A 20,291-nucleotide genomic window follows, 5' to 3' on the forward strand; every position below is an offset into this window, starting at 1 on the left:
AATGTTGCAGCTGAAAACAAAGAGAAACTCATTCAAAAAAACTTTTTGTTTAAAAGCATTCTGAAGATAGAAATGAGAGATTAAATGGAAACCATAACTGGGAAAGGAAAACCATGCTCACAGGTAAGATAACCCAAGGCAATGGTGTTATCCCTTGAGACATGTGCCAATTGTGGACTTGGATCTAGAGACAGGAGGCCCTGTGTCATACAACAAGCCAGGATCTTTTTTTTTCATTACTTCTCTAGTAATACACACATGTCAACAGTTCAATATGTAACAAAATTTGAGAACCACTAGATCAAGGAGAACAAACCCTCATTCAACCTCCTGAGGAAAGGAGAAGCTGAACTCTCTTTGGAGAATGTTAACATCCTACAGTTCAGTTCAGTTCAGTCACTCAGTCATGTCCAACTCTGCAACCCCATGAACCGCAGCACGCCAAGCCTCCCTGTCCATCACCGACTCCTGGAGTCCACCCAAACCCATGTCCATTGAGTCGGTGATGCCATCCAACTATCTCATCATCTGTCGTGCCCTTCTTCTCCTGCCCTCAATCTTTCCCAGCATTAGGGTCTTTTCCAATGAGTCACTTCTTTGCATCAGGTGGCCAAAGTATTGGAGTTTCAGCTTCAACATCAGTCCTTCCAATGAACACCCAGGACTGATCTTCTTTAGGATGGACTGGTTGGATCTCCTTGCTGTCCAAGGAACTCTCAAGAGGCTTCTCCAACACCACAGTTCAAAAGCAGCAATTCTTCTGCACTCAGCTTTCTTTAGAGTCCAACTCTCACATCCATACATGACCCCTGGAAAAACCATAGCCTTGACTACATGGACCTTTGTTGGCAAAGTAATGTCTCTGTTTTTCAATATGCTGTCTAGGTTGGTCATAACTTACCTTCCAAGGAGTAAGTGTCTTTTAATTTCATGGCTGCAATCACCATCTGCAGTGATTTTGGAGCCCAAAAAAATAAATGATAGAAGACTGAACAACCCATACACCAACTACAAGAAACAAAAGTATAGAATACACCACCCAACAGCAACAAAATACACATTATACTCAAGTAGACATGAAACAATCTCCAGGATAGACTACATGGTAAACCACAAAACAAGTCTTAATAAATTTTAAAATACTGAAGTCATACAAAGTATTCTCTTCAACTACAAGGGAATGAAATTTGAGATAATAGTGAAAAAAATGAGAAAATTCACAAATACGTAGAAATCAAACAACATATTCCTATATAACCAATTAGTCAAAGAAGAAAATCTAAGGAAAACTAAAAATCTATATTAAAAAAAGAAAAACATCAAACCAACAACCTAACCTTTCACTTTAAGGAACTAGAAAAAGAAGAAGAAACTAAACCCAAAGTAAGCATAATGAAGGAACCTAAAAGAATAAAAAGAAAATAAATAAAAGAATAGAAAATCAATAGAGAAAATCAACCGGACCAAAGTTGGTTCTTTTTAAAAAAATGAGCAATATGACAAACATTCATTGACCAAGGCAGAAAAAAAAAAAGAGATAAGGGAGGAGTCAAATTAGTAAAATTAATAACAAGGAAAGGGCTTACTACTGAACTTAAAGAAACAAAAAGGAACATAAAAAAATATCATGAACCACTAAAAGATCCTGATGCTGGGAAAGATTGAAGGTAAAAGGAGAAGAGGGCGGCAGAGGATGAGATGGTTAGATAGCATCTCCAACTCAATGGACATGAATTTTAGCAAATTCTGGGAGAAAGTGAAGGACAGGAAATCCTGGCACACTACAGTTCATGGGGTCGCAAAGAGTCAGATATGACTTACTGACTGAACAACAACAACATGCCAACAAATTAGATAACAAAGTTGTAAGGCACAAATTCCTAGAAATATGCAAACTACCAAAATTGACTCAAGAAGAAAGAGAAAACCAAATAGACCTATAACAAGTAAGGAGACTGAATCCAGTAATCAAAAACACTTCACACAAAAAAAATCCTTTCTTTCAAATGACTTCAGTGGTGAATTCTAACAAATGTTTATAAAAGGATTAACGCCAACCTTTTTCATATAGATGAGAAAACATGCCCTAACTCATTCTATAAGGCCAATATTGCACTAATGCAAAGCCACACAAAGACAACACAAGAAAAGACAAAGCAATGTTTCTTATGAATATAGATTCAAAATTCCTTAATAAAACAGCAGTAAGCAGAATCCAACAGCATATTTAAAAGGCTATACCCTAGGACCAAATGTAATTTATCTCAGGAACATATAGGTGGTTCAACATATAAAAATCAATCCACTTAATACACCACATTAAGACAGTGAAGGAAATAAAAGCCTACAAGATAATCTCAGTACCCAGAAAAAGAGTGACAAGATCAAGCAAACTTTCATGATGAAAATATTCAGAAAACTAAGAACAAAAAGCAATATCCTCAACCTGATAAAGGGCATTGTGAAAATTCCACAGCTGAAGTCATATTATTGATGCAAGACTGAAGACTTTCCCCTAACATCAGGAACAAGACAAGAATGCCTACCTCTTTCCAACTCTATTAAACAGTATACTGAAATTCTAGCAAGGGCATCAGGCAAGAAAAATAAATAAAACGCATCCTTAGAAATTATTAGATTAGAAATGAAAAAGTAAAACTATTCTGATTTTCAGAAGACATGATTTTATATATGGGAAACTGTGATTAGGTCTAATAAACAGAATACTATTAAATATAATAAACAAGTTCAATAACATTATAAGAAAGAAGATTAACACACAAAATCAGTTGTATTTCTACATACTTGCATGAACAATCCAAATATGAAATAAAGAAAACAATTCCATTTACAATAGCATAAAAAAGGTAAAATACTTAGAAATACTTTTTTACCAAAGAAGTGTGAAATTTTTACACTACTAACTATAAAACATTGTAGAGTCTTAAAAAATGGGAAGGACATCCTGTGTTTCTGGATTTGGAGATTTAATATGTTAAGTGTCACTAATTCCAAATTTTATCTATAGATTCAATTCAATCCCTATCAAAATTCCAGTGACTTTATTTTGCAGAATCAGACAAGCTCATCCTAAAATTCATACAGAATTGCAAGTGATTATGAGTCGCTAAAACAATCTCAAAAACTAAAGCAACGTCAGAGGACTTACACTTCCTAATTCCAAAACTGAGCAAAGGGCTGCAATAACCAAAACAAAGTGGTATTTGTATAAGGATAGAGATTCCAGTGGAAAATAAAAATAAGTGCTTTGAAATAAGTTTATATATCTATAAGCAACTGATTTTTGACAAGAGTAAACAAGTCAGTTCAAAAGGGAAAGAATAATTCTATCAACAAATGATGGTGGGAAAACTGGACACACGTGCAAAGGCTAAACCTGGAACATCAAGTCACATGATGCATAAATATTAACACCAAATGAATCGAATTCCTGAATATAAAAGCTAAAACTACTAAATTCTTGTAGGAAAAGATAGCTAAACACCTTTATCACCTCGGATTAGGTAACAGTTTCTAAAAATATGACACTACTGTATAAGCACAGGAAAAAAAAAAGTTTAAAATACCTAAACTTAAAACTTTGTGCATTACAGGATACTACTAAGAAAGCAAAAAAGCAACCCACTGAATATCTGTAAAATATCAACAGACCTAAGATCTGGTATCCAGAATATATAAACAAGTCTTGCAAATCAGCAACAAAAAGAAAACCAAACTTTAAAAATGGGCAAAGAACTTGAGTAGCTATTTCTCCAAAGAAACAAATGTTCAACATCATTAGCCATTATACAAATTCAAGTCAAAACCACTGACATCTTCCAGCATAGCCATAATTAAAATTCAGAAAATAAGTATTGGTAAGGAGGTGGGGAAACTGAAACCCTTCCACTTTGCTGGTTGAAATGTAAAATGGTGTTTCCACAGTGAGAAAGTTTAGTAGTTTCTCAAAAAATTAAACATAGATTTAATTAAACATAGACTTACCAAATGTCCCAGAAATTTCACTCTTAATTATACACCCGAGGGCACTGAAAACATACATTTACACAAAAACTTGGACAGAAACGTGCTTATGAGCATTATTTAATAATAACAAAAAAGTAAAAACAATATAAATTTTCATCAACTAATAGTTTTTTTAAATGAAGTATTATCCATGCAAGGGAATATTCTTCATCCATAAAAAAAATGAAATGATACATGTTTTAACATGAAAGAACCTTGAAACCATTATGCTATCTCGAAGTAGCTAGACACGAGAGGCTGCATATTCCACGGTTTCATTTTATGTGAAATGTCCAAAATAGATAAACAGGTAAAATACGTAAATCCAGAGACAGAAAGTAGATTGGCAACTGTCAGGTGCTGGGGAAGAAGAGACCTAGGGAGAAACTGCTTAATGCATACAAGGCTTCTTCAGGTGATGATACTATCTGGCCAGTTAGATACTAGTGAAAGTACAATAATATTGTGAATATACTAAAACAAAACAAAACAAAAAAAACCCCCACTTAACTCTATACTTCATATTATTTTAAATGATGAATTTTATGGTCTGCAAATTTTACATGAATGCAAAAAAACTACACTGGTGGAAGAAAGAAATAGTATGTTTGTGTCAATTTAATTTCTAAGCTAAATGGTGTTTTTCTTTGATTTTGCTATTTCATTTCTAATTTTGTTTCACTCTGATCGAGAATGCTAGTTTTAAAATTTTACTTCTTGGAATTCACTGAGGTGAAAGATTTCTCATAAACAACCAAGAGAATAACAATCTTTAAGTTTCTGATTGCTGAGACCCATTTGCAGCTTTTATTTATTTTTTATTTTTTTCTACATTAGTTTATTTATCTATGTTTTGCTTTACAATATTGTATTGGTTTTGCCATATATTGACATGAATCCACCATGGGTGTACATGTGTTCCCCTTCCAGAACCCCCCTCCCACTTCCCTCCCCATCCCATCCCTCTGGGTCGTCCTGGTACACCAGCCCCGAGCACCCTGTATCATGCATAGAACCTGGACTGGCGGATTCGTTTCACATATGATAATTTACATGCTTCATCAGTTAGCTGTGCTGATTCATACTTTCTTCATTTGAATATCCTAATTATCTTACATCATTTTGTTGGCATATAGTGTGTTTTTTAAAAAGTCTGTCATGGATCTAATTTTATCTTATATTTTGATTGACTATACAATTTATTTTCCAAATTGGGTCACTTTTGAGAATAAAAGGAGTTTCTGTTAATAACTGCACCAGGATAACAGTATAAATATAGACTATCCTGGGAAAACCAAAAAAGCAATGTCGCTGGAGTTACAGATTCCCAAGGTATTATTTTGAAAAACACTTTGTTTAAAGTCACTAGAAGATGTCTCATAATGGACTGTTAGGGGTCTATTTTCTCAGGTATACATGTACAGTTTCAAAATAGGTCCCAGTCTTCTTTCATATCATGTAAGGTGGTTGAATGACATTTTTCATACAGTTCTGTTTCACCTCTTTAGTCTTCCTCTTCGGCGACTCCAATTACACACATACTGGATCAGGTTAAAACAAACATACTGTTTGTTTTCTATAATTATTCCTTTCTCCCAAATTCTTCTTCATTTATGTTAGTTTTCATTTTGTCATGCTTTATTGTTTTTTCTTTCTATAGTGTTATATTCCCTCTTTTATTCCTTCAGGCTTAATCTTCATTTTGGGTTTTTTTTCTTTTATGTCTAATTCTTTTTTCTATCAGCTATATCTTCTTATTTGTTCTTTTCTCATTTCTGAAATGTTGTTCTATTTCTGATTTTTGCTGCTGTTTAAATTCTTCCATCACTGTACTCAGTTCTACAACAATCCTTTTCTCTTAACCATGTACCAGTTTACTCTGAGGCAGAGGTTCCTGACTGAGTTGAAGTTAGCCTGAAGAACTTCCGCAGCTTCACGATTCTAGAGCTTCCTCTTCTGTTGCTATTATAAGGTTTAAAAAAAACAAGTGTTTTTCCAGTGCAGCCACTTCTTGAGTACTTTCTGATAAATGCTTTCTCTGATCCCCTCCCTACCAGTATCTGAACATTCTCCCCCTTCAGTGTCTGTACTACGCTTTACCATTCTCCTTAGCAGGGATTACTTTAAGATGGGTACTTTCTCTGCGAATTTCCAAAAGAAATGAGAGCTCAGAGCACTCAGCCAGTTTTAGCTGTTGTCCTCAGATCTGTCTTCCAGGTCCTCTACTCTGAGTGGGAACTGTTTCTTTTGGCATGGCAGTATTTGGGTCTCTAGGCCCCCAGAACCACCCTAAATCCCCTTTATGGTCCCCTCCATCACTCAAGCACAGATGTGATAGACATGCCTATCTTGTTGCTGTCAATAGTTCAGCTCTACTAGCTTGTGTCCCATAAATCATATAAGCATAACTGCCATCGATTTTCCTATTCAAGATGTTATTTATGGACTTTTTCCCCTTAACTACCTTAGACTAGGTTTTTTACGAAAATATAAGAAGATTCAAAAATCATGTAGCCTCTGTTGCTGCCAATCACCAAACCCAATCCACCCCTCTTCCTTCTTGAAATATTTTCTTCATTTGTTTCTTCTCTTTCTCAGTCCATCCTGTTTGCTCTTCTTCACTGCCCCAATCTCAAACTGCAGGAGTTCCAGAGGATGAGACCCCTTCTTTAACTTGTTCAACTAATAATTAAACTTAAATATCATCTTTGTACAACTCCTTAAATTATATCTCCAATTCTGCCATAGCTAATCCTCAGATTTATTTATCTAGCTGCCTATTAAGGTCTTTACATGTATATCTAAAAGAAATATCAAAATTAACATGTCCAATGTCAAATCTTTTATTTTCCTTTACCAATCTTCCCTTCACTCAAAAAAATCCTGAAATCATTTTTAGTTTCTCTCCTTTTTCCCATCACAATCCACATATAATATATCACAAAACCCTACTGGCTTGATGTTCATTTTTGTTTCTTTAACAAAGTCTTTAACTTTGTTAACTTCAACAAAGCCTAAAACATCTGATTAAAATTTCTTTAACAAAGTCTTTAACAATATGACTCTGTGCCAGGCACTGTTCTAAACCCTTTGCAAATATTGGGTCATTTATTTATTTAGGGTCATTTATTTACTTATTTAAACCTCCTAATGTCTCCATCTCATGATCTACAATCTGGACAGTTGTCAACATCTCCACTGCTACTTCTCGAGTCCATACTACGATCATTTCCCAACATCCTTGCCTCTTTGATTCTACCCTTTCTTCAAGACTGCAGCCAAAACAGTACTTTAAAACTTGAGGGCAATCACAAAGAATGTAATTTCTATGATGGCAGGAATTGTTCACCACAATATCCATAACACCTAAAATAGTACAAGGCATAGTGTGGGTACTCAATAAATATCTGTTAAATAATAAAATATCACACATCTGACTAAAATGTCTAAGCTTCCACATTACTGCAAATAAACTCCATAATCCCTCCCATAGCCCAAAGTTATACCCCTCTCTCCCTAAATCCTTCCATCTGTTGTCACTGGCCTTCCTCAAATCATTATAAGCACATTATTACCATAAGGCTATTGAAGTTATTTGCTGTGTTTGATATACTCTTCACTCCACATATAACACACTCATTTTCTCTGGATACTACTCAAAAACCATCATAACAGAGGGATGCTCACTGACCACTCTATATAAAATAGCACACACTCATCATTGTCCACTAATCACGCTTTATTTTTATTCATTGCACTTATCACTACTCACTGTTTTGTACTTTTCACTGCCCATCTCTCTCACATACTGGGGAAGATAATGATGGTACTCCTAACACTATGGCACATGGGAAAGTGAAGAAAAGACAGATAGTAGCTCAATTTAGGAAGGTGAAATTTCACTTACCATTGAACATACATATCTCAAATGGCACCTTGTATATAATGCCTGCTCAATAAATAAGGACTGAATAAAGATGAGATTGAATGGACAGGATCTGAAGGCCAAATATACTAGGGAAGTAAGAAAGGTGTTTCATTCTTCATCAGAGAGAGTTATTTAAAATCATAATAAGAATTGTTAAAAATGTATTTAAAATTTGGTCTTCAAAAAGAAGGCTACTTGATAGATTCACATATCTGTTTGTTGAATGAATGGATGAGATTATGATCAATGCTCTTTTTCTGATATAAGCCCAGCATGTAAATTAAGAAACATCTTTGAGAAGGTTTCTTTACCTATTAAATAAGAGAGTTGGATGAAATCATTTCTAAAATATACTACCAACTCCTGATGGACATGTGTTTGAGCAAACTCCAGAAGATAGTGAAGGACAGGGAAGCCTTGTGTGCTACAGTCCATGGGGTCGCAAAGAGTCGGACACAACTTAGCGATTGAACAACAATGAATAACATTCTATGATATCATTCTATGATACTGTATGTTAAAACTAGCTAGATAAATCAACCCACTTTGCTTACTTCAAAGTTACTGATGGTAATCATACAACCACACTGTAACAGATCAGGCTGCCCAGTTACCAAAAGAAAAACACAGAAATAACCAAATAGTCATACACGGCCTGAAATTCTTATTTCAAGAAAATAGAGCCAAAAATTTACAACCTATGTTCAACGTAGTCAAAACCAAATTTGACCACAATGATAGCTTTCTTTCAAAATGTCAAACCCAAAACCATCATTAGAATGGGAAGATTCAGGAAAATGCCCTCACCTTAAATAAAGCTACAGAGTTTCTAAACAAGACTTCAAAGGTAAGCTTTTTCAATGCATTAATTTTACAAATGAGGAGACTAAGGCTGAGAGACCAACAAGTCTGCTCAAGATCACTGAGTTATCAGTGAGGGCAGGGCAAAGGCTAAATCACATCTTCTGATCTGCCAGCCCAATGTTTACTGAAAAATATCATGACAAAGACTGAACTATCTGATATCTGAGTACATTCCAAACTGCTTTTCAACAGATTTGCTTTCTATAAAAACTCATTAATAAATGGACTAATCTGTCATAAGTCACTCCTTCTGAAGGACATGAGTTTGAGCAAACTCTAGAAGATAGTGAAGGACAGGGAAGCCTGACATGCTACAGTCCATGGAGTCACAAAGAGTAGGACACAACTTAGCGGTTGAACAAAATGAAAAATATCTGATGAAAAGAACACATAAACTGATCACTCTTGGTAAAACTGAAATAGTCATTCATCAATTCATTACTGTCAACCAGAAATTCTGGTCTGACAAAAATGTGAAAGGTGCTTTTCAAATGTTACCAGAAGTACATTAACCGATTCTCTGCTACCCACAATCACCCAATAACAATCCTTTGTCGAAATTACTAAACATACATAGGTCTAGTATTTTAATATGCCGGCACATGTTTGTTGCTGAAAAATTATCTTTGATTGAATACATGTGTAAATAGGAACCACAAAATTAACAAATATAGATGTTCCATGGGAAAATGAGAAATTAGCAACTTAAAAAAAACTTTAAAATCTCATTGCTATATTGATGGCAAAATGCTGTTCAAATATTTGAATCACAATTCATGCAGAAAAATATTTTTAAGCCAAAGCTTATCGGAAAAACTGATAAACACTCTACAATTCAGATTTTTATTGGCCATTAAAAAAATCCAGTAGAACCATACTGTGTGCTGTGTGCTCAATCGCTTCAGTCATGTCCAACTCTGTGCGACCCTATAGACTACAGCCTGCCAAGCTCCACTGTCCAAGGGATTATCCAGGGAAGAATACTAGAGTGGGTTGCCATGTCCTCCTCCAGGGGCTCTTCCCAACTCAGGGATCAACGCCATGTCTCTTATGTCTCCTGCATTGGCAGGCAGGTTCTTTATCACTAGTGTACTTGGGAAGCCCACACTAATCATCTCTAATAAATTAACTGATGCATAGTAGCAGGATCCTCTCCATTAAAGATGGTAAAAGGCAACATTTGACTGATGTACTTAGAATGAATTATTACAGTAGTTTAAAAAAAAAAAAAATCTTGAGAAGGACAGAAGGTAGGAAGGAAGGAATGGAGGCAGGGAGTGAGGGACAGAGGGAGAAAGGAAAATTCACAAGTCCAATCTACCATTCTACTTCACCTGTTAGAAAGCAGTTACTTTTCACCTTCCAAATTCTTTGGCCAAGAACAAGTCTATTAGTTAGACTGAACATAATTAGTAGAATATAATTAGCTACTATAGCCTGATTGAAAAAAGTTTTCTAATCCAGGTGTCATCACCACTCTCTCTGAAGCCACAAGATTATATCCTTCACAAAACAAGTAATCCACTATATTGGATAAGGCAGTCATAACCATCTCCAGATATTCCAAAAGGAAATTTGCAGGGCAAGAAATCAAAATAAAGATAGTGGGATAACATCTAACCAATGCACTGAAAGATCTGGACTGAGAAATGGTATAAACTGATTCCACCAAAATCTGAAGAATCCAACATATGGCCCGATTATAATTGTCAGAGAAGCACGAAGATGAAATTACCCCAGAGGCATCCACTTTGTCAAAACAGAACAAAAACAACAAAACACCACCTCTCCATCTCTTACTGACCCCACATTCAACAGCTGCAACAAGCCTAGATGCGTTCTATAACAACAGAAAGTAGGTTTCACTGGCATGATGCAGCAAAGTCTTTCCCATTGAATGTATGTTTAATCTTTACCTCCTTACCCCCTCATTTCTTAGTTTCCCTATACAACTAGTAAAAACAATACATGACAGAATCCTTCAAAATATCACCAAGTCAGTTTCACAGACTAATTCAAATACTTAGCCAAATATCAAATGGGAGAAAAAAATAACACTAGCATGGAAGAATCAGACTAAAGGTAATCTTACATATGGAAATAAAGCATTAGTGCCATAATCAACTGTATCCAGTACTGAAATAGGCACCCTTAATATGTGTGTCCCATTAGCTTAAGATTTCCAAAATTTTTCAAAGAGTTAATTTTCATGTCTGGCCCTGACCCATTAATGGCCAACTTAACCCAACTGTATGGATTTCATCAGCACACAGATCCCAAACTATTGGCTTTGTGGCCCCCTCTCAGTCAAAAACAACATACTGAAACAAACTTCTTCTCGAACTTTTCTAACAGATACAATGGATGATAGTATGCAAAAAAATCCCATGATGTCTTCACACCAGCACTGAGGTAACTGATTTTTCTACATGCCACCTTAGAAGACCCAAATGTGACAATGTCACATTCATGTCTAAAGCAAACTTTTAGGAAAGAATTAACAGTTAGCAAATGAGAAATGAATAAGCAGGTCATAGCCAATTTATTGTTTAAAGATGAAAACAACTACTCAAGTTCAATTCATAAGAGAAGATGATATGTTTATAGTAGTGCCATTATTGTTGTCACTATCATTGCTCTGTTAACACAACAATTTCTCCACCAACTATAATCAGTTAAAGAATAAAGGCCAAATCCTTCAAAGCCTGAGAATCTGGCCCCTTGCATAACTCTGGCTAAATTCTTAGCTGATTTGTTGATTGGATTGGCACTGCTCCTATTGATACTTCAATGTCACCTTATTATTTGCTCCAAAGGGAAAGGCAGAAACCCTACTCTCCACTACATTTAAAAGAAATTACTATTTATTTTCAACTTTGTTAAAGTCTTCAAAGGCAAACTGCCTTGAGAAGCAGATGCTCAAAGCTAATTCAAGCCAAGCAGAGAGAAAAGAAAGGAATGGAAAGGAGACAGGGAGAGGAAAAGATGATGAAGGAAAAGAAGGAGGAAGGAAGGAAGAAAGGAGGAAATAAAGAAGAGGAGACAGCTTGCAACAGTTAATGGGAAAGACTTATGCCTTATGTATACATCTACAAACATTACGTCATTCAGTAAGGATGTCAACATCATTAAATTCTAATTTCTTACAACTTTTCTCATTTTAAGCCTGCTCTCCAAAGTTTGGCTGTATTTTAAATTCTGAAAACAGAAAGGGACTTTATAACAGCACTGTCTCTCAAAATAGTTAATATTTTGATGGAGAAAAGAAAAATGGCTTAATAATAAAAGTCACTTTTTAATGTTTTGGTCATTTGTCTTCATATTCTGAGTGTTTCTATCCACAGTATTATGATTTGCATTCACATTTTAAAATACACTGAAATTCATCTTTGGTGCCTGCAGTGGGTTGAATTTCAACACCCTCAAAAAAGATAATCTCCTAATTGCTGGTATTCGTGTATGTAATTTGGAACTAGGGTCTTTGATATCCCAAGATAAGATTACCTTGGACAAAGAGTGAACCCTAAGTCCTAAGATTAGTTTCCCTATAAGAAAGGGGAGTGAGACTAGTGAAGAAGGAGGCAGAAACTGACTTCAGTTACTTCAGCACAAAGAGTGCCAACTCCAAGAACAATACTGCCAACATGTTGATTTTAGACTTTATTTCCCATAAATGTGAGAGAAAAAATTTTTGCTATTATAAGTCATCAAGTTTGTGGAACTTAGTTACAGCTTCAGGAAATACAGGTTTCACGTGAAATGTCGGGCTGGATGAAGCACAAGCTGGAATCAAGATTGCTGGGAGAAATATCAATAACTTCAAATATGCAGATGACGTCACCCTATGGCAGAAAGCCAAGAAGAACTAAAGAGCCTCTTGATGTAGGTAAAAGAGGAGAGTGAAAAAGCTGGCTTAAAACTCAACATGCAAAAAACAAAGATCATGGCATCCGGTCCCATCACTTCATGGCAAAAAGGTAGGGAAACAGGGGAAACAGTGGCTGACTTTATTTTTGGGGGCTCCAAAATCACTGCAGACGATGACTGCAGCCATGAAATTAAAAGATGCTTGCTCCTTGGAAGAAAGCTATGACAAACCTAGGCAGCATAGTAAAAAGCAGAGACATTACATTGCCAACAAAGGTCCATATAGCCAAAGCTATGGTTTTTCCAGTAGTCATGTATAGATGTGAGAACTGGACAAGAAAAAAGGCTGAGTGCCAAAGAACTGATGCCTTCAAACTGTGGTGCTTGGGAAGAATCTTGAGAGTCCTTTGGACTTCAAGCAGATCAAACTAGTCAATCCTAAAAGAAATCAACATTGAATACTCATTGGAAGGACTGATGCTGAAGCTGAAGCTCCAATACTTTGGCCACCTGATGCGAAGAGCTGACTCAATGGGAAAGACCTGACTCACTGGAAAAGACCCTTATGCTGGGAAAGATTGAAGGCAGGAGAAGAAGGAGACAACAGAAGATGAGATGGTTGGATGGCATCACTGACTGAATGGACATGAGTTTGAGCAAACTCAAGGAGATGGTGAAAGACAGGGAAGCCTGGCATACTACACTCCGTGAGGTTAAAAAGAGTTGAACACAACTGAGTGACTGAATAACCACCATCTGTCTAATGGCATGAATCCTCTCAGATTACACAGGAGATCTACAAGGTTTTTAAGAATGTTATACCAGCAAACCTGGATGGAGTGAAAGAGACAGAAATGGAAGGAAATGAGAGAAGGGTACTGGATTTCTGGGATTCTACAAGGAACAACAACAACAAAAAAATTCAACAATAAAAGCATATGGCTGTCTGAGGAGGCCTTACAAATAGCTGTGAAAAGAAGAGAAGCCAAAAGCAAAGAAGAAAAGGAAAGATATACCCATTTGAATAGCAAGGAGAGATAAGAAAGCCTTCCTCAGCAATCAGTGCAAAGAAATATAGAGGAAAACAATAGAATGGGAAAGACTAGAGATCTCTTCAAGAATATTAGAGATACCAAGGGAACACATCATGCAAAGATGGGCTCAATAAAGGACAGAAATGGTATGGACCTAACAGAAGCAGAAGATATTAAGAAGAGGTGGCAAGAATACACAGAAGAACTGTACAAAAAAGATCTTCATGACCCAGATAATCAAAATGGTGTGATCACTCACTTAAAGCCAGACATCCTGGAACGTGAAGTCAAGTGGGCCTTAGGAAGCATCACTACAAACAAAGTTAGGAGAAGTGATGGAATTCCAGTTGAGCTATTTCAAATCCTAAAAGATGACGTTGTGAAAGTGCTGCACTCAACATGCCAGCAAATCTGGAAAACTCAGCAGTGGCCACAGGACTGGAAAAGGTCAGTTTTCACGGCAATCCCAAAGAAAGGCAATGCCAAAGAATGCTCAAACTACCGCACAATTGCACTCATCTCCCACACTAGTAAAGTAATGCTCAAAATTCCCCAAGCCAGGCTTCAGCAATATGTGAACCGTGAACTTCCAGGTGTTCAAGCTGGTTTTAGAAAAGGCAGAGGAATCAGAGATCAAATTGCCAACATTCTCTGGATCATCGAAAAAGCAAGAGAGTTCCAGAAAAACATCTATTTCTGCTTTATTGACTATGCCAAAGCCTTTGACTCTGTGGATCACAATAAACTGTGGAAAATTCTTCAAGAGAAGGGAATACCAGAACACCTGACCTGCCTCTTGAGAAATCTGTATGCAGGTCAGGAAGCAACAGTTAGAACTGGACATGGAACAACAGACTGGTTCCAAATAGGAAAGGGAGTACGTCAAGGCTGTATACTGTCACCCTGTTTATTTAACTTATATGCAGAGTACATCATGAGAAATGCTGGGCTGGAGGAAGCACAAGCTGGAATCAAGATTGCTGGGAGAAATATCAATAACCTCAGATATGCAGATGACACCACTCTTATGGCAGAAAGTGAAGAAGAACTAAAGAGCCTCTTGATGAAAGTGAAAGAGGAGAGTGAAAAAGTTGGCTTAAAGCTCAACATTCAGAAGACTAAGATGATGGCATCTGGTCCTATCACTTCATCGCAAAGAGATGGGGAAACAGTGGAAACAGTAGCTGATTTTATTTTGGGGGGCTCCAAAATCACTGTAGATGGTGATTGCAGCCATGAAATTATAAGACGCTTACTCCTTGGAAGGAAAGTTATGACCAACCTAGACAGCATATTAAAAAGCAGAGACATTGGAAGGACTGATGTTGAAGCTGAAACTCCAATACTTTGGCCACCTGATGCGAAGAGCTGACTCATTTGAAAAGACCCTGAGGTTGGGAAAGACTGAAGGCAGGAGGAGAAGGGGATGACAGATGATGAGATGGTTATATGGCATCACTGCCTCAATGGACATGAGTTTGGACTGAGCTACTAAACTGAACTGAACAATGAACAAACAGGCTGATAGTGCTACATAGCTATAAACATGCAATAAACTTCAAGTAAAAGAAGGATGACTCTGAGGGCACAGCCATGGGTTGAGAGGCTAGGGCTATGGACCCAGATGCAGAAGCTCAAGCTATGTGTACAGTCTGCAGAATCATGAAGAGAGTGACAAAGCCACTAATGTAGACGGTGAACAGGCCAGTACCGTGAGCACAGTGGGCAAAGCAGCTGCAGCCATGGGCCAAGCCAAAGTCACAGTTTCAGAGGCTCACTAATCTGGAGCTTTGGGCCCCCAGGGTGGAACATCAAGCCGGACAGGACTATTCTCAAGCCTTAAAAGCTAAGAGACCTTGTGCTTCTGTGTTGCAAACTTGCTTAGATCTGATGGTCCCCATTTTATACTTCCAATTCCTCTTTTTTGAAATCGGAATGCCTATCCCATATGTGTTCAACCACTATATACTAGAAGCTGATGACTTGTTTTATAGTTTGACAGATGCACCAATGAAGAATTCTGCCCCAGGATGGATCATATCCAGTCTCACCTGTATCTGGTTTAGATAATTTAGATGACAACATTTGGGATTTTCTAGTTAATGACACTTAGATGATATTTTAGACTCAGAGCTGATGCTGAAATGAACTGAAGTTTCTGGGGATGTTAGAATAGGGTAAATGTATTTTGTACTTTGGAAGGGCAGAAATTTGTGGAGTTCTAGGGGGCAGGCTCTAATGGACTGAATTGTGTCCTTAAAAGATATATCAAGTTACTAATTTCTGGTACTTATCAATTTAACATTTTTTATAAAAGTTTTTAATTAAGTTAACAATTGTGATATGAGATCATCTTGGATTTACTCTAAATCCAACGACTCATTTCCTCTCTCTCTTTTTAAATGTATAACTGACATGTAATGTTATTCACACAGTCATGTCTGCCTCTTTGAGATCCCATGGACTGTATCCTGCCAGACTCCTCTATTCCTGGAATCCTCCAGGTAAGAATACTGGCATGGGTAGCCAATCCCTTCTCCAGGAGATCTTCCTGACCAAGGGATCAAACCCAGGTCTCCTGCACTGCAGAAAGATTCTTTATCACCTGAGCCAATAACTGACATATAACAACATTATGTTAATGTCAGGTATATAACACAATGATTCAATATTTATATATACTGCAAAATGATCACAGTAACAAGTCTAGTCAACACTGGCCACCATATAGCCACAGAGTTTTTTTCTTATAATTAGAATTTTTAAGATCTGTTCTCTTAGGAACTTTCAAATATGCAACATAGTATTTTTAATGATAGTTATTATGCTTCACATTACATCCCAAGGAGTCACTTATTTAATAACTGAAAGTTTTTGCCCTTTGACCCACTTCACCCATTTTTCCCACTTCCCACTCCCTGCCTCTGGCAACCGCCAATCTGTTTTATTTCTAACCTTGGTTTGGTTTTCTTTTTATATAGTTCTATTTGCATATTTTTGCTTTTGTTGCCTTTGTTTTTGGTGTCAGATCCTAAAAATCATCACCAAGCCCAATGTCAAGGAGCTTATTGCCTATGTTGTATTCTAGAAGTTTTAGGATTTCAGTGTTTAATACAGTTGGGGTTAATTTTTCTGTATGATGCAAGACAGTGGTGCCGTTTCACTCTTTTGCATGTGGCTACCAGTTTTCTCAACACAATTTACTGGAGAGAGAATCCAATCTTCAGGGTATATATTTGACTCCTTTGTCATAAATTAATTGGCCATACATGTTGAGTTCTAGACTCCCTATGCTGTCCCAGTGATCTGTCTGTCTGTTTTTACGCCAATAACATACTGTTTTAATATTATAGCTTTGTAATAAAATCTGAAATCAGGGGTGTGATGCATCCAGCTTTGTTCTTCTTTCTAAAGATTGCTTTAGCTATTCAGGGTCTTTTGTGGCTCCATATGAATTTTAGGATAGTTTGTTTTATTTCTGTGAAAAAATGCCATTGGAATTTTGATAAGGATTGTACCAAATCTGTAGATTGCTTTGGGTAGTATGGACACTTTAACAATATTACTTGTTCCAATCCATGAACATAGAGTATTTTTCCATTTATTTGTGTCTTCTTTAATTTTTTTCATTAGTTTCTAATAGTTTTCAGTGTAAAGATCAATCACCTCCTTGGTTAATTTTATTCCTACGTATTTTATTCTTTTTGATTCAATTGTAAATGAGATTATTTTCTTAATGTCTCTTTCTGTTAATTGTATTAGTGTATAAAAATGAAATAGACTTTTGTATATTGATTTCATATTCTATAACTTTAGTGACTTTATTAGTTCTAACAGTTTTTTTAGTTTTCTTTATATTATATCTTGTCTTCTGCAAATTCTAACAGCTTTACTTCTTCCCTTCCATTGTGCAAGCCTTTCATTTCTTTTTCTTGCCTAATTCTCTGTCTAGGGCTTCCACTACTATGTTAAATAAAAGTGGCAAGAGTGGGCATCCTTATTTGTGGTTTTCAATGAAAAGCTTTCAGCTTTTCACCATTTAGTACTGACTGGTTTCCTTATTATAGAAAGGAGAAGGAGATTTGAGATACAGGGAAAAGGTCATGCGACAAAAGAAGAAAATGAAGTTTTGCTCCCAGAATCAAGCAAAGTCAGGGGCCATCAAAAGCTGGAGGAGGACAGACACTCCACTAGAACCTTCAGGGGGAGAGTAGACCTGCAGGCATGTTAATTTCAGACTTCTGACTTCTAGAACTTTGAGAGAATAATTTCTGTCATTTTAACCCACCTAGTTCATAACAATATGTTATGGCAACCATAAGAAATCTATTACAGTACTTCTAATGTTCCTCTTTGAAAGAATTTCTTCCTTTACTCACCAACAGACCTCAAGCACCTCAGTATTCTTTGTCTCAGGAGACTGAGTATTTGTTGTTGATGTTCAGTTGTTAAGTTGTGTCCCACTCCTTGTGATCCTATTGACTGTAGTATGCCAAACTTCCCTGTCCTTCACTATGTCCCAGAGTTTGCTCAGATTCATGTCCATTAATTCGATGATGCTATCTAACCATCTCATCCTCTGCAACCTCCTTCTCCTTTGCCTTCAATCTTTCCCAGCATCAGGGTCTTCTGCAATGAGCCAGCTCATTGCATCAGATGTCCAAAGTATTGAAGCTTCAGCTTCAGCATCAGTCTATCCAATTAATATTCAGGGTTGACTCCTTTAGGATTGACTGGTTTGATCTCCCTGCTGGCTAAAAGACTCTCAGGAGGCTTCTCCAGCACCACAACTCAAAAGCATCAATTCTTCATTGCTCAGCCTTCTTTTTTTTTTTTTACAGGCATAGTGGATCTTTTTTATTTAAAATGTTATACTAAATACTTTTAAAAAATTTTTTAAATAAATTTATTTATTTTAATTGGAGGCTAATTATTTTATGATCCATCTCTCACACCCATACATGACTACTGGAAAAACCACACCATTGATTATGTGGACCGTTGTCAGCAGTGATGTCTGTTTTTTAATATACTGTCTAGGTCTGCATAGCTTTCCTTCCCAGGAGAAAGTGGCTTTTAATTTCATGGCTGCAGTCACTATACATACTGATTTTGGAGCCCAAGAATATAAAAGGCAGTCACTGCTTCCACTTTTTACCCTTCTATTTGCCATGAAGTGATGTGACCAGATGCCATGATCTAAGTTTTTTTAATGCTGATTTTAAGTCAGCTGAGTATATTGATACAATAACATATTTCTCCTAATGATGCCATAACACAGCCTTTTTCTGGATTTCTTCTTACCTAATTGTGTTTAAAATAGAGGAGAACAATAGAATGTGAAAGTCGAGAGATCTCTTCAAAAAAATTAGAGATACCAAGGGAATGTTTCATGGGAAGATGGGGACAATAAAGGACAGAAATGGTATAGACCTAACAGAAGCAGAAGATATTAAGAAGAGGTGGCAAGAATATACAGATGAACTATACAAAAAAGATCTTTATGACCAAGATAATCACAATGGTATAATCACTCTCCTAGAGCCAGGCATCCTGGAATGTGAAGTCAAGTGGGCCTTAAGAAGCATCACTATGAATAGAGCTAGTGGAGGTGATGGAATTCCAGGTGAGCTATTTCAAATTCTAAAAGGTGATGCTGTGAAGTGCTGCACTCAATATGTCAGCAAATTTGGAAAACTCAGAATTGGCCACAGGACTGGAAAAGGCCAGTTTTCATTCCAATCCCAAAGAAAGGCAATGCCAAAGAATGTTCAAACTACCACACAATTGCACTCACCTCACACGCTAGCAAAGTAATGCTCAAAATTCTCCAAGCCAGGCTTCAACAGTACGTGAATCATGAACTTCTAGATGTTCAAGCTGGATTTAGAAAAGGCAGAGGAACCAGCAATCAAGGTGCCAACATCCATTGGATCATTGAAAAAGCAAGAGAGGTCCAGAAAAACATCTAGTTCTGCTTTATTGACTATGCCAAAGCCTTTGACTGTGTGGACCACAACACACTATGGGAAATTCTTATAGTGATGGGAATACCAGAACCACCCGACCTGCCTCCTGAGACATCTGTATGCAGCTCAAGAAGCAACAGTTAGAACTGGACATGGAACAACAGACTGGTTCCAAATAAGAAAAGGAGTACGTCAAGGTTGTATATTGTCACTCTGCTTATTTAACTTATATGCAGAGTATATCAAGAGACACATTGGGCTGGAGGAAGCACAAGCTGGAATCAAGATTGCCGGGAGAAATATCAATAACCTCAGATATGCAGATGACACCACCCTTATGGCAGAAAGCAAAGAAAAACTAAAGAGCCTCTTGATGAAAGTGAAACAGGAGAGTGAAAAAGTTGGCATAAAACTCAACATTCAGAACAGTAAGATCATGGCATCTGGCCCCATCACTTCATGGCAAATAGATGGAGAAACGTGGAAACAATGACAGAATTTATATTTTGGGCTCCAAATCACTGCAGATGGTGACTGCAGCCATGAAATTAAAAGACACTTTCTCCTTGGAAGAAAAGTTATGACCGACATAGACAGCATATT

The 20,291-nt window shown here is 36.8% G+C and overlaps 1 protein-coding gene across 46 annotated transcripts in view; it reads right to left on the minus strand.

The window, feature by feature from the left end:
• Nucleotides 1-20,291, minus strand: part of CCDC91 (coiled-coil domain containing 91) — a 381,232-nt gene that overhangs the window by 198,587 nt on the left and 162,354 nt on the right. The window lies entirely within an intron of this gene.

The sequence above is a fragment of the Giraffa tippelskirchi genome, chromosome 4 (genome assembly GCF_054371585.1).
Source record: "Giraffa tippelskirchi isolate mGirTip1 chromosome 4, T2T-mGirTip1v1.2.pri, whole genome shotgun sequence".
In the NCBI taxonomy this organism is placed as follows: Eukaryota; Metazoa; Chordata; class Mammalia; order Artiodactyla; family Giraffidae; genus Giraffa; species Giraffa tippelskirchi.